General features: G+C 43.2%; 1 protein-coding gene across 1 annotated transcript in view; it reads left to right on the top strand.

Annotated features, from left to right (window-relative positions):
• The first annotated feature begins 868 nt into the window (after positions 1-868).
• Positions 869-15,082, top strand: part of LOC142490599 (uncharacterized) — a 125,927-nt gene continuing 111,713 nt past the window's right edge. The window contains exon 1 of the mRNA XM_075593015.1: positions 869-1,100. The gene's annotated coding sequence lies outside the window, so the exon portion shown is untranslated. The remainder of the gene's footprint in view (positions 1,101-15,082) is intronic.

Raw genomic sequence — 15,082 nt, 5'->3', positions numbered from 1 at the left:
ATTAGGGGTCAGTGTGTCCCATTAGGGGTCAGTGTCTCACATTGGGGGTCAATGTCTCACATTAGGTGTCACTGTGTCACATTAGGGGTCGGTGTGTCCCATTAGGGGTCACTGTGTCACATTAGGTGTCAGTGTGTCACATTAGGGGTCACTGTGTCACATTAGGGGTCAGTGTGTCACATTAGGGATCAGTGTGTCACATTAGGTGTCAGTGTGTCACATTAGGGGTCGGTGTGTCCCATTAGGGGTCACTGTGTCACATTAGGGGTCAGTGTGTCACATTAGGGGTCAGTGTGTCACATTAGGTGTCAGTGTCTCACATTAGGGGTCAGTGTCTCACATTAGGGGTCAGTGTCTCACATTAGGGGTCAGTGTGTCACATTAGGGGTCGGTGTGACCCATTAGGGGTCAGTGTCTCACATTAGGGGTCTGTGTCACATTAGGGGTCGGTGTGACCCATTAGGGGTCGGTGTGTCCCATTAGGGGTCAGTGTCTCACATTAGGGGTCAGTGTGTCACATTAGGGGTCAGTGTGTCACATTAGGGGTCAGTGCGTCACATTAGGGGTTGGTGTGACCCATTAGGGGTCAGTGACACATTAGGGGTCAGTGTGTCACATTAGGAGTCAGTGTGTCACATTAGGAGTCAGTGTGTCACATTAGGTGTCAGTGTGTCACATTAGGGGTCAGTGTGTCACATTAGGGGTCTCTGGGGTCAGTCTCCCCGCACCATCCCGGTGTGTAGCAAACAGGTGAGCGGCGGAACGAATAATCACACAGCCAGCTTTCCGGGGGCAACGATAGAGAAGACACCGCACGGCCGCTGAGCATGTCGGGAGTTGTAGTTTGCAGGTCCCGGGCCGCCGGAAGTGGGCGGGACGGATAGAGCAGCCCGGTTCAGACAGTAGGAGGTGACGGAGTGGAGCGCAGATCACAGGCCGCACCGCCATCCCGCGGCTGCGGAGAGCCGGACACAGGCCGGACACCCTGCCGTCGGGACCACCGGAAGTACAGTGTGGGGGGAGGGGAGAGAAAGAGAGCGGCCTCCTATTGTGAAAGAAAAGAGCGGCCGAGAGATGGGATGTGAGGCCGAGACACACAGGTGAGAAATACACAGACACACACCTCTCACAGAGTATAACACACAGACTCACACATATGTCTATAATACACACATCTATAACACACATATATATATATATATATAGGGAACCATGTTAAAAATGGTTTTGAAGCTCATTTGCATGCCATTTCCCAGAATCCCTTGCTGCAGTGGAAGTGCTGGGTGATAATGGTGAAAGGTGGGGTTGCAGACCTGTCTAAGGCTGAGTCCATTGAAGGCACCTCCGTGCTGAACCGTGCGGACGCTCCGCGCTGAGCCCCTGCATCCTCCATGAAGATGTCTTTAGAGGGGGCTCACGCAAGCGTCCGCAGACGTGCTGAGGCGCTGGATTTTTCAGCCGACAGCCAAACTGTTTTTCAGAGCGCTGTCGGCTGAAAACATCCAATCAGCGCAGAGCAGCGTCAACGTCACGGCGCGTTGTCGGTGCGTCGCGGGCGATTGGCCCAGCGACGTCACTGCCCCGCCTCCCTCAGTCTTCCAATAGCGCCCGCTGGCTCGCCTGCATGGGCATGAAATCGTGCAGATTTCAGCAGGCGAGCCTCAGCCTCAGCGCGGCTACCCCCTCTATGGCCCCAGCCTAAGATATGCAGATGAGCATACAGTAATATTTCCATTTGCTATATATATATATATATATATATATATCAGTGATGAATTTACACTGTGATGGAATAAAGTTCTGACCGGCTGTTCAAATGGTTTAATGAAACTGTTAATTACATATCGAGAAAACAAACTTAAAGAAATATGTAAGGAAATTGATGAATTGCAAGTGGTCCTAGATGATTTTAAAGATCTAGAAGGCTATTTCAAATTGGATGAAGACACTGATCTTAAAATCATCCAGTTTGAAAATTAACTAGTGAATCGCAAAGGCAATAAATGGGAACGAGAAAAGGAGGATTATGCTTTAAATAGAATTGACTCTTGGCATAAACATCCTCCTTATAAAGCACATTCTAATTCTATGAGCAAATCACATACTACCGGTCATAAGGGTAAGGAAGTAGAATTTCAGTCACATCCAGGCCCTTTAGTGGGAGAAGATGTTGAAACGATTGTCACTACTAACAGGTTTGCCTGTCTTGAGGAGGATGTGGCTAGCACATCTTCCATCCCCATGGGGGATTTAAATCACCATGATTTGGGTAGGGCAGACGGATGTATAACTAGGTCCAAAAATACAACCGCCAATGCCACTAAGAATTCTGGGCATTTTTTAGGGATGGGCTTACAGACTCAATCTGCGAAAAACAGCTTACTGCCTTTACCCCTTCATTTACAGCAGGCTCAGCCCCCACTGAAGGAAACTCCAAAAGGGGTCACTTCAGAGGGAGTAGAGCAGGTAAGAGGGTTCAAGAAATAAGGGTGTGAAAAGCAGAGAGAGAGTTGAGATTATACACTCAATCTGAACCAATAGGTATATTTAATCTCTCGTCTCATGTCTTGACGGATAACCAGATCAAATTGTTAAACAAGGGACTTTCTTTTTGTCCTAGTCATTCCTCTGATTCATTTGAGGTCTTTGTAGACCTTAATAGGTTTATTCGAAAGCTCAAGCTAAAAAGGCATTTCTTGTTAAAAAAAGAAAGATAATACATTTATGCCAATTTACATTAATAACAGTGAGCTTCCTGATAATTTAGAGGTTGAACAATATTTGGAATCTGGAGAGCTGTCTATTTGATGATTCGAGTCAACACTCTCAGTCTGTCTATAGCACTCCTTATGATGAACCCATTCCTGTAATTAAGACTCCTTTTAAAAACCAGTCCTGCTTCTTCCCTTATCAATCTAAGGATAATTATATAGAGACTTTTTACTCATTAGTTCACAGGGATCTTCAGTCCCTTTGTTCTAAAACAAATTTTAGCAAAAATCTTTCCCATGGTGAATATTTGCCTCTAAAGGAGCTTAAAAAATGTCAAGAGCTTGTCATTAGACAAGCCAACAAAAGCAGTGGCATTGTCTTACAAGACAAGACCACCTATATCATAGAGGCTAATCGCCTCCTTTCAGATCAGAATTCATATAAGACCCTTTTGGGTGATCCCACCAAAGAATACCAGGCCAATTTGCATGATATTTTAAGTCTTGCTCGCATCGATGGTTTAATTATTGATGAGTTAAATTTTTTATTTATCACTCACCCCCGGATTCCCACTTTCTAACACTTACCGAAAATACATAAGGATATGGTGAATCCCCCTGGCAGGCCAATAGTCTCGGGGATTGAGTTGATGACATCTAACCTGTCCCAATATGTGGATTTTTTTCTACAGACCCATGTCAAACAACTGAGGTCACATATTAGGGACTCCTTGCATGTCATCGACTCCATCTCTGAGATTATATGGCAACCATCGTTTGTGTGGGCAACATGTGATGTGCAATCTTTGCACACATGTATTGCCCACGATCTGGGCCTGTCAGCGGTCAAATACTATTTGAACCACGATGACAAATTGCTGGACACTCGGGGTGCATTTATTTTATCACTCATTCAATTTATCCTCACTCACAATTATTTTTTGTTCCATTTGCAGTACAATTTACAAATCTGTGGAACGGCCATGGGTACCAGGTTTGCCCCCAGTTATGCAAATCTATTCATGGGTTTTTGGGAGGACAGGAATGTCTGGACCAATAACCCATGGGGGGTGTGTTTGGTGTACTGTGGTCGTTTCAGAGATGATATCATTATCATTTGGGACACACAGATGGGTGACATTTAGAATTTATTTGCACATTTTAACAATAATGCACTTGGTCTGGTCTTCACATCTGTTATTGACCCTGTGGAAATTGTCTTCTTGGATCTCAGATTGAGGATTGATTCGGATCTGCGGATACAACCGGACACACATTTTAAAGATGTGTCCGTTAATAGCTACATACATGCCACCAGCAGCCACCATCCCAAATTCCACTCCAAGTGTTATGATTGGGCCCTTGTTGAGGAGTCTTTCCTGAAGGCAGCAGGATCAGACCGGAATGGTCTCCTTTTGGAATCCAAGAATAGACAATTGATTAAAAGAACTGTCAAAAATAAAACTGATGGACGTACTGTCTTTTCCAACAAATTTAGTGGGTCATCACGCCCTATGGAGGCCATTATTAAACGACATTGGCCTATTCTTTTAGGGGATCCAGTATTATCCAAGGGTTTGGAACCTAAGCCGACTATTATATACAGGAAGGCAGATAGTGTTAAACACATACTGGCCCCTACTAAAATTCGAACTGATTCAGTATCTTTCCTTAGACCCTCAAGGAACTATAAATGTGGGAGAGGAAGATGCATTACATGCACCTTCATTGATTGTAGGAGAGACTTTCATTCAATTCCAGGTAGCCTCCCCTTTTTAGTCAAAGGATTTGTGAACTGTCTTACCACACATGTAGTGTACCTCCTCACTTGTGGTTGTGGCCTACATTATGTAGGTAGGACCACAAGGCCATTAAGTACCCGGTTCTTGGGGCATAGGAGAAATATATTGAATGGGGTCACAAACCACCATGTGTCTAAACACTTTCTTCATGTTCATAACAAATCCCCTGACAGTCTGAGAATGATGGGGTTAGAGGTTATTCCTCCTTCAGTATTAGCTGGAGATCGGTTTAGACTCCTTTCTAGAAGGGAGAGCTTCTCGATTTTTAAACTAAATTCCTTGGTTCCTCATGGGTTAAATGAGAACCTAGACATCAGCACCATTGTGTGATGTATACCTCAGTTTTAGTAATCATCCTTTTTATTTAATTTATAATTTTAACTTCATATTTTAAATTGTAATTTCATGTAGTTATTGCATGCCATTTGTTCTATTATATCTTACGCAATTTGAACTGTAGTGTTGTTAATGCTCTAAATGTATTCACCTATTTAATGTTTTCCTTTCTGTTATATGCCTCTCTATAATCATATGTATTCTTATTTACATCAGCTGTGCTTTCAAGAGCTGTGACCAATTAAGATTCACTGTGAGAGTGTATATATATCCTAGTACTCCCTCATACGTCATTATTCCCTGACGAAGTCAGCTTAGACCGACATAACGCGTAGGACTGACGTCACCACGTCGATCACGTGGTGTCTTGAGATCATTGTGGACACTAATGTTGGATGCCTACTGAGGTGGTATGCCGTGGTGAATAGATCTGTTGGACTGTAACACTACCTTGAAAGATCTTGACATCGGTTCCTGCTGGCACAGTTTGTTACTGTTACCTACAGGCTTCTGGCGGTGCTCCACGGGTCTGCAGAGGTGTGCGTATTGGCTGAGGCCCCTACCCTCTGTCACCCGGCTAATCATACAGTTTACCAAAGAAACCTTTGTGAATTTATTCTATATCCATCTTGTAAGTGTGCACTTTTTATCACACATCTATTTTATTAAATAATTTGATTCTATATCCTGGAAGTTATTGCACTAGGGGGTGCGCTTTTTTCCTTTTTCTTTTCTATACATATATATATATATATATATATATCTATATATCTATATCGGCTTACGGTATATATACACACCCATATACAAATATATATATTGTCATCTCCAGCCCGTGTCTCCCCACCGCGGGATGCAGACTCCCCACCACGGGATGCAGCCCCCCAGTGACCTCCCAGGTCCTGCGGTTACAGCCTCTCTTCTCCACGTCGCTCCCACACATTCCCTCATCCCATCCTCCCCAGCCTGTCTTTCCCCACTGCTGGATGAAGCCTCCCCAGTGATCTCCCAGTTCCTGCGGTTACAGCCTCTCTTCTCCACGTCGCTCCCACACATTCCCTCATCCTACCATCCCATCTTGCTTTTGGTTGTCGTCTTGGTCTTTTCACCTCCCTTGGAATCCAGTCGCGCTCCATCTTTGCATTTCTTCTTGCGATATGTCTGTCCCATCGCCATTTTAATTTCGTCGCCCGTGTGATGATGTCACCGACTTTTGTTTGGTTTCAATCCCCTTCATTCTTGTTCCTGTTTTAGGGTAGTTCCCAGCATGCATCTCTACATACTTCCTTGGTTTCTCTGAAGCTTCTGAATTATCTTCCCATTTAGGGTCCATGTTTCACATTCGTAGGTGAGCACAGGCACTGGCTGAAATCTTTCCTCTTTAAGTACCTTGGAAGGTTCCTTTAGAAATATTGCCATGTTTCTTCCAAATGCGCCCCCTCCAATCGTTATTCTCCTGTTGATTTTATTCAAAAGGTGACCATCTATTGTTTATTGCTGGCCAAAGTAGGCCTAGTTTTTTCGTTCCATTTATTTTTATCTTTGTAGATTTTAGGAGGATACAAGGTGGTATGGAGGTAGAATGGGGGCAAGTGCGAGTTTGGCAAGCAGCAAGACACCCGTAGTAAATACAGATAGTACTAGAAAACTTCTAAAGACTAAACAAAGTGGGCGCAAAAAGGAAGGAGCAGATAAGATAATAGTACAGTCTGAAAAAACCCTGAAATGCATGCTTGCTAATGCAAGAAGCCTGACATAAAATGGGGGAGCTTGAATTAATAGCTGCAAGGGAGCAGTATGATATCATAGGCATTACTGAAACATGGTGGGATGAAACTCATGACTGGACAGTTAATTTAGAGGGTTATTCCCTTTTTCGGAAGAATCAAACAAATAGAAGGGGAGGTGGAGTATGTTTATATGTTAAACCGGATCTAAAACCTATTATAAGGGGTGGTGTTTATGAAAGGTATTATGAAAATGTAGAGACCTTGTGGATATAAATTAGCAGTTGAGGTAAAAGTATAAAGAAAATGTTTGTGGGAATATGCTATAAACCACCAAATATCTGTGAGATTGAGGAAGCTAAAATACCTTTGCAAATGGAGAAGGCATCAAAACTGGGTCATGTTTGCATAATGGGGGATTTTAATTATCCAGACATAGACTGGGGCAATGAGATTAGCATTACAACAAAAGGAAACAGGTTTTTGGGGTGCTTAAAGACCATTATATGACCCAAATTATTGAGGAACCAACCAGGAGAGGGGCAATACTGGATTTGGTATTATCAAACATTGTAAACATAATAACAAATATTCAAGTCGTGGAACATTTGGGTAACAGTGACCATAACATGGTCTCTTTTGAAATAAATGATCAAAAAACAGATTCCTTGGGTTCAACAAAGACCTTAAACTTTAGAAAGGCAGATTTTAATAAACAGAGGTCTAATGTACAAGTAATACACTGGGATGATGTTTTTGCAGGGAAAAATGTAGAAGATAAATGGGCAGTCTTTAAAACATTGTTAGAAAAGCACACTTATCAGTGTATACCCTTGGGTAATAAGTATACAAGAAATAAGTCAAAACCAATGTGGCTAAATAAACAGGTAGGGGAGGAAATGGACAAGAAGAGGAAGGCATTTAGATTCTTTAAGTCAGAAGGGACGGAGACATCGTATCAGAATTATAAGGAATGTAACAAAAATTGCAAGAGAGCAATCAAATGAGCAAAAATGGATAATGAAAAAAGGATTGCAATAGAAAGTAAGGTCAACCCTAAAAAGTTCTTTAAGTACCTTAATAACAAAAAAATGAGGAAAGAAAATATAGGATCCTTTCAGTGTGAGATGGGTAGGCAGATTATTGGAGATAAGGAAAAAGCAGAGGTATTAAATAAATTCTTTGCCTCTGTGTTTACCAGGGAAGAATGAAGTTCAATAGTAGTGCCGCAGGAGGAAGCCACAACCTCCATATTAATGAACAATTGTTTAACTGAGGAAGAAGTTCATAAGCGACTTGAAAAAATTAAAGTAAATAAGGCACCTGGCCCCGATGGCATACATCCAAGAGTTCTCAAGGAGTTAAGATGAGTAATAGCCAAACCATTATATTTAATATTCAAGGACTCCATTTCCACAGGCTCAGTACCACAAGATTGGCGTAAAGCAGATGGGGTGCCTATATTTAAAAAGGGAGCTAGATCACAACTGGGGAATTACAGACCTGTAAGCCTGACTTCAATAGTGGGGAAACTACTTGAAGGTTTAATAAGGGATAAAATTCAGGAATACCTAATGGAAAACAAAATTATTAGTAATACTCAGCATGGATTTATGAAGGATAGATTATGCCAAACTAACCTTATTTGTTTCTTTGAGGAGGTAAGTAGGAATTTAGACCAAGGTAATGCAGTTGATGTGGTCTACTTAGATTTTGCAAAGGCTTTTGATACGGTTTCACACAAGAGGTTGGTGTACAAAATAAAGAAAATTGGACTCAATAATAATATATGCACCTGGATTGAAAACTGGTTAAAGGACAGACAACAGAGGGTTGTCATAAATGGAACTTTTTCAGGTTGGGCTAAAGTCGTGAGTGGAGTACCTCAGGGATCGGTACTGGGACCCCTGCTTTTTAACTTGTTTATTAATGACCTTGAGGTTGGGATCGAGAGCAAAGTCTCCATCTTTGCTGATGATACTAAATTGTGTAAGGTAATAGAATCAGAGCAGGATGTAATTTCTCTTCAGAAGGACTTGGAGAGACTGGAAACGTGGGCAGGTAAATGGCAGATGAGGTTTAATACAGATAAATGTAAGGTTATGCATTTGGGATGCAAGAATAAAAAGGCGAATTACAAATTAAATTGGGATAAATTGGGAGAATCCTTGATGGAGAAGGATTTAGGAGTGCTTGTAGACAGCAGGCTTAGCAATAGTGCCCAAAGTCATGCAGTAGCTGCAAAGACAAACAAGATCTTATCTTGCATCAAACGGGCAATGGATGGAAGGGAAGTAAACATAATTATGCCCCTTTACAAAGCATTAGTAAGACCACACCTTGAATATGGAGTACAATTTTGGGCAGCAATCCTAAGAAAAGACATTATGGAACTAGAGAGTGCAGTGAAGAGCCACCAAATTAATAAAGGGGATGGACAATCTAATTTATGAGGAGAGACTAGCTAAATGAGATTTATTTACATTAGAAAAGAGGTGTCTAAGATTTGATATGATAACTATATACAAATATATTCGGGGACAATACAAGGAGCTTTCAAAATAACTATTCATCCCAAGGGCAGTACTAAGGACTCAGGGCCATCCCTTAAGGTTGGAGGAAAGGAGATTTCGCCAGCAACAAAGGAAAGGGTTCTTTACAGTAAGGGCAGTTAAAATGTGGAATTCATTACCCATGGAGACTGTGATGGCAGATACAATAGATTTGTTCAAAAAAAGATTGAACATCTTTTTAGATAGGAAAGGTATACAGGGATATACCAAATAAGTATACATGGGAAGGATGTTGATCCAGGGATTAATCCGATTGCCAATTCTTGGAGTCGGGAAGGAATTTATTTTTCCCCTTATGAGATATCATTGGATGATATGTAACTGGGGTTTTTTGTTTCCCTTCCTCTGGATCAATAAGTAAGTATAGATATAGGATAAAGTATCTGTTGTCTAAATTTAGCATAGGTTGAACTTGATGGCATACAGTACATCTTTTTTCAACCTCATCTACTACAGGCAGACCCCCGCATTAACGTACGCAATGGGACCGGAGCATGTATGTAACTATGTAACACAGGCATACCCCACATTAACGTACGCAATGGGACCGGAGCATGTATGTAACTATGTAACACAGGCATACCCCACATTAACGTACGCAATGGGACCGGTGCATGTATGTAACTATGTAACACAGGCATACCCCGCATTAACGTACGCAATGGGACCGGTGCATGTATGTAAAGCGAAAATGTACTTAAAGTGAAGCACTACCTTTTCCCCACTTATCGATGCATGTACTGTACTGCAATCATCATATACGTGCATAACTGATGTAAATAACACATCTGTAACACGTTCTATAGTCTCCCCCCTTGCGCACAGCTTCGGTACAGGTAGGGAGCTGGTATTGCTGTTCAGGAAGTACTGACAGGCGCATGTTCAAGCTGCCGTTTGCCTATTGGGCGATATGTCCTTACTCGTGAGTGTACTTAAAGTGAGTGTCCTTAAAGTGGGGTATGCCTGTATGTAACTGGGTAACTGGGTAACTATGTAACTATGTAACTATGTAAATATGACACACTTGTTGAACATCACCTTGGCCTTGTGAGATTGATATGGGGGGCCACATTGTAACTTGCTTCAGCAAGTTCTCGGTTTCCTTGCTGGAGGCCCTCTGGACTTGTAGCAACAATAACAATGTTATCTTCAAATCGTAGGTGACCCAAGTATTTACAATTGAATCATTTTTATTCCTCTTTCTTCCCAATGAACAATGAAAGTGTTGCTGTGAAATGCTTTGGAGACATGGTCGTGCAGCCTTGCGGATGCTTATCTTGCTTGTGTCTTCATGTAAATCTAGTGGTTGATGTGACATTCTCGTAAATGTTCCTTATAATATCAATGTGTGCTCCTAGACCGAATGAAATGCTTTTTCGTAATGTTAGAATAGTGAAACGAGTGGTGGGTCATATTCATCGCACCAGGAGATCACTTCTTTGGTTTGGAAGTGATCCATTGTGATGTATCCGCTGCGAAATCCCACGTGTTCTCAAGGCTGGGTGAAGTCCTGGGTCTGTTGCAGCATGTTAGCGAGTATGTTTATAAAAATCTTATATATGATTTGGAAACAGATTGATTGTTTTATAGTTCTGGAGTTCTTCGGTCTCCTTTCTTGTCCATGAAGACAACTGCCAATGCTCTGTTGATCAGGAATGTTTCTGTTCTGCAAGCAGCATGTACCGGTTTTGCACAGGTTGTCTCTCCTAATTCCCCAGCTTGTTTCAGTTTCAATTCCATCTTCCCCTGGAGCCATCCCATTCTTCATGAATTGTATTGCTTTTGCAACTTCTAGGAAAGACGCATTGGTGCATCATTGGTGGTTTCTACTTGCTCTTCCTGTGTTATCGTCCAATTTAATGTCGAAGTCCTCAATTCTCTTTATGATAAGCGTACGGTATTTTGCTGTTTGATCCATCGTCGTGTTTGAGTGTAATGATTTTGCTTTTTTCCAATCAGAAGTCGCTGCTTTTGTCTCCTGTAAGCTATTGTTCTCTTCGATAGTCTCCCTCGCCATGTCGCAGTTACATTTCTTACATCTTCCGTTATACGTTTGCGGATTGTCTTGCACAGATCTGCATATTCAGTTCTTGTGATTTTGGGATTGCTTCCTTTCTTATCTGCTCAGTAACTGCTTTGTCTCATCTGATCTTTTCAGATCCTGTTTTTTGTTAGCGATTTTAGTCCAGTTTTTCTGCCCTTTCAACGACAATCTTAAAACGTTCTTAATAATTGTTGGTGTCCCTGTGCATTTCGAGCAAGCCGGAGTGATCTTTCAGCTATAGTTTTGTTCTTTTCATCTTTGCATTAAGACGTAATTTGCAGGGAACCAATCAGTGAGCACTTTATCACAGCGGTTAAAGACCTTGCAGCCTTTAATCACGTGTTAGTTAGCCAAGATATAGTCAGGTTCCATTTGTCCCACCCCATTTTCTATTTGGATTCTTCTTGTAGAATGAATTCATGATGTAGAAGTTTTTACATTCTGCAAATTCTTCCAATCTGTCTCCATGTCCATTCCTGTTACCATAACCATACTTACAGTACCAGCGTTCTGCTGGGTACCAAGCCATGCATTGAAACCTCCCATAATAATCTTGAGGTTGTGATTTCCTTTGATGTTAAATTGGTTTAGTTCATGGTAGAAGTCCTCCACGTCATTGTCCGTGTGACTTGATGTTGGAGCATACACTTGGATTATTTCAGGCCCATATTTCTTGGTTAACTGACAATTCTGCCTCTTTCCGATGAGTTTCACACTCCGCCTATGTTTCTCCATCTCGTGTTAATGATGAAGCCTACTTCACTGATTTTGTTATTTTTTTCCCCATTTTCTGTGCCTCGCACAAATGTATTAGAAATGGGTGTCTGCATTTGAGTTCAATGAGACCATAACCTTTTCTTCTTATTTCACGAACGCCAACAATGTCGCAGAATTAGGTTTGAATGACGGCTTTTGTTTAACCTTCAGGGATTCTTGGCCCCCTCCACCTTTTTGTCTTCCTGAACGTCAAGTCAAGTCCAGAGACAATTTGGCCCCTGGAGAATGGGGGTATTGTTTTTTGGTGCGTTTCATTTTTATATATGTTAGTTATTGGGAATAATTGTACTCAAAGTTCCAGAGGTAAAAATATGTTTAATGAAGTATAGTTTATTTATGATAAATATATAATATTTTCATATATATGGTTTCCATGAGATAATGCAAATTATTAGTACCACTGATGTTGATATAAGTCTCCAGTCCGACAAGGTGGTTAGTGGATTAGGAAGCAGGATTGGGGCGAGTTTAGTGCTGCTGCTCAGTTAGTATTGTGGTGACTTGGAGATTTGTATAAAAGATAAGAGCGCAAAACCGCGTCTAACGGCACAACAAAAGGGGGTTACTAGGGGCACAAAGTGTTTTTTACAAACGAAAACTCCCGATGTTCTTGATTGTAAAAGTGTAAAGGTCTTTCTAACCTAGTACTAGTGTTGTACCGGGTTGTGGGTTTGGGGAAAAAACGGATGACGGGTACCCGGCCAAAATCAATAGTTCTACCCGGCCGGTTACCCGGTTTGGCACTTACCTGCAGGGTGGCGGCGACATCTAGGAACAGCAGCAGCGGTCCTGTGGCGGTGGCAGCGTCTGAGCTGTCTTCAGCCGGCGTGGGAGAGCGGGAATCCATTCCGCAGCAGGTAAGCAGTGTGTGTGTGTGTGTGTGTGTGTGTGTGTGTGTGTGTGTGTGTGTGTGTGTGTGTGTGTGTGTGTGTGTGTGTGTGTGTGTGTGTGTGTGTGTGTGTGTGTGTGTGTGTGTGTGTGTGTGTGTGTGTGCCGCAGGGGAACCATGACAGGCAGCTGTCCAATAGGAACGCTCCTGCTCGGTCACATGGTTCCCCGGCAGCTCACACACACACTGCTTACCTGCTGCTGTGCTGCGGAATGGATTCCCGCTCTCCCACGCCGGCTGAAGACACCTCAGACGCTGCCGCTGCTGCTGTTCCTAGATGTCGCGCGTCGCTGGCTGAAAGGTAAGTAATGAGATTATTTTATGCTACCCTGACATTACCCGGTCCCGGGCCCACTTCTCAGTTGCCGGGTCCGGGTAGGTGGGAATGTGCCGGGTAATTCCTGGTACTCGGTACACCACTACTTAGTACACTTCTGTGTGCAGTGCTAGGGGATCTATCGCTGCCACTGGGGGGCAGTGCCCGCCGTCCTTGTCAGGGGATACCCTCCAGCCGGTCCTGGGAGTCGCTTGGAGATGATGTCACTGCTCCGGCGACATTGCTTCTCAGCCAAACTTGCCTCCTCGTGGTACACACTACTCGTGAGCGCTCCACCCTCTTCTTCAGGGGTTACTCTGTGATAGCTCATTCTATCACACCATCATTTGTGTAGCATTCTGGTCCTTATGGCAACCGCGCATGTCTCCTAACAGCCTCCTATTCCCCAGTGTCCCTCCTGTGTCTCCGTGACACCTCTGCTTTAAATAACATCAGGCTAACCACGAAAGACAATTATGGTATTAAGGATCAAAGGGCTGAACGATCCTGTTTGGTAAATGTATATACTAAAGCTCCTAAAGTAGTATACAAGACTTCTGTGGGAGCAGTTTATATAGAGTGCGGCAGATTGGATGAAAACCAGATCTGACATAGTCTAATATAGGCTACCTGATTTCTGACTCCAGTGGGCATATAACAAACTCTCTAATATAATGGGGACAAATCATAGGGCTTATAAAGAACATCAATAAGTATATAGGAACATTCACTTCAATTGGGCGAAAAAGGTTAATAACAGTGAAATGAAAGTGGCTGTGAAAAGCCAAGAGGTGTATCCTAAAACCGACACTGGAGTCGTCTAGACACACAGTACAGAGTCCCATCAGTTACAATACAGTCTTAATAATAGAACAGTAATATGCAGATACAAGGTTAGTGACTGCAGCAGGCTCAGCGTTTACACCATTTGGAGATGATGGATTCGGTGCATGTATCCAAAAGTTTGTCTTATCCCTAGAAAGGTACCAAGCAGGTACACACACACACACACACACACACACACACACACACACACACACACACACACACACACACACACACACACACACACACACACACACACACACACACACACACACACACCAAGCAGGTACACACACGCACACACCAGCAGGTACACACATGCACACACCAGCAGGTACACACACACACACACACATACACACCAAGCAGGTACACACACACACACACACACACACACACACACACCAAGCAGGTACACACACGCACACACCAGCAGGTACACACATGCACACACCAGCAGGTACACACACACACACACACATACACACCAAGCAGGTACACACACACACACACACACACACACACACACACACACACACACACACACACCAAGCAGGTACACACACACACACCAGCAGGTACACACACACCAGCAGGTACACACACACACACACACACACCAAGCAGGTACACACACACACACACCAGCAGGTACACACACACACACACACACACCAAGCGGGTACACACACACACCAAGCAGGTACACACACACACCAAGCAGGTACACACACACACACACACTAAGCAGGTACACACATACACACACCAGCAGGTACACACACACACACCAAGCAGGTACACACACACACCAAGCAGGTACACACACACACACACCAAGCAGGTACAAACACACACAACAGCAGGTACACACACACACCAAGCAGGTACACACACCAAGCAGGTACACACACACACACACACACCAAGCAGGTACACACACACACACACACACACCAAGCAGGTACACACACACACACACACCAAGCAGGCACACACACACACACACACACACACACACACACACACCAAGCAGGTACACACATGCACACACCAGCAGGTACACACACACACACATACAC

This window comes from Ascaphus truei, chromosome 3 (genome assembly GCF_040206685.1).
Source record: "Ascaphus truei isolate aAscTru1 chromosome 3, aAscTru1.hap1, whole genome shotgun sequence".
In the NCBI taxonomy this organism is placed as follows: Eukaryota; Metazoa; Chordata; class Amphibia; order Anura; family Ascaphidae; genus Ascaphus; species Ascaphus truei.
Note: the sequence above shows the minus strand (reverse complement) of the source record. Positions and strands in the feature narration are given on the sequence as shown.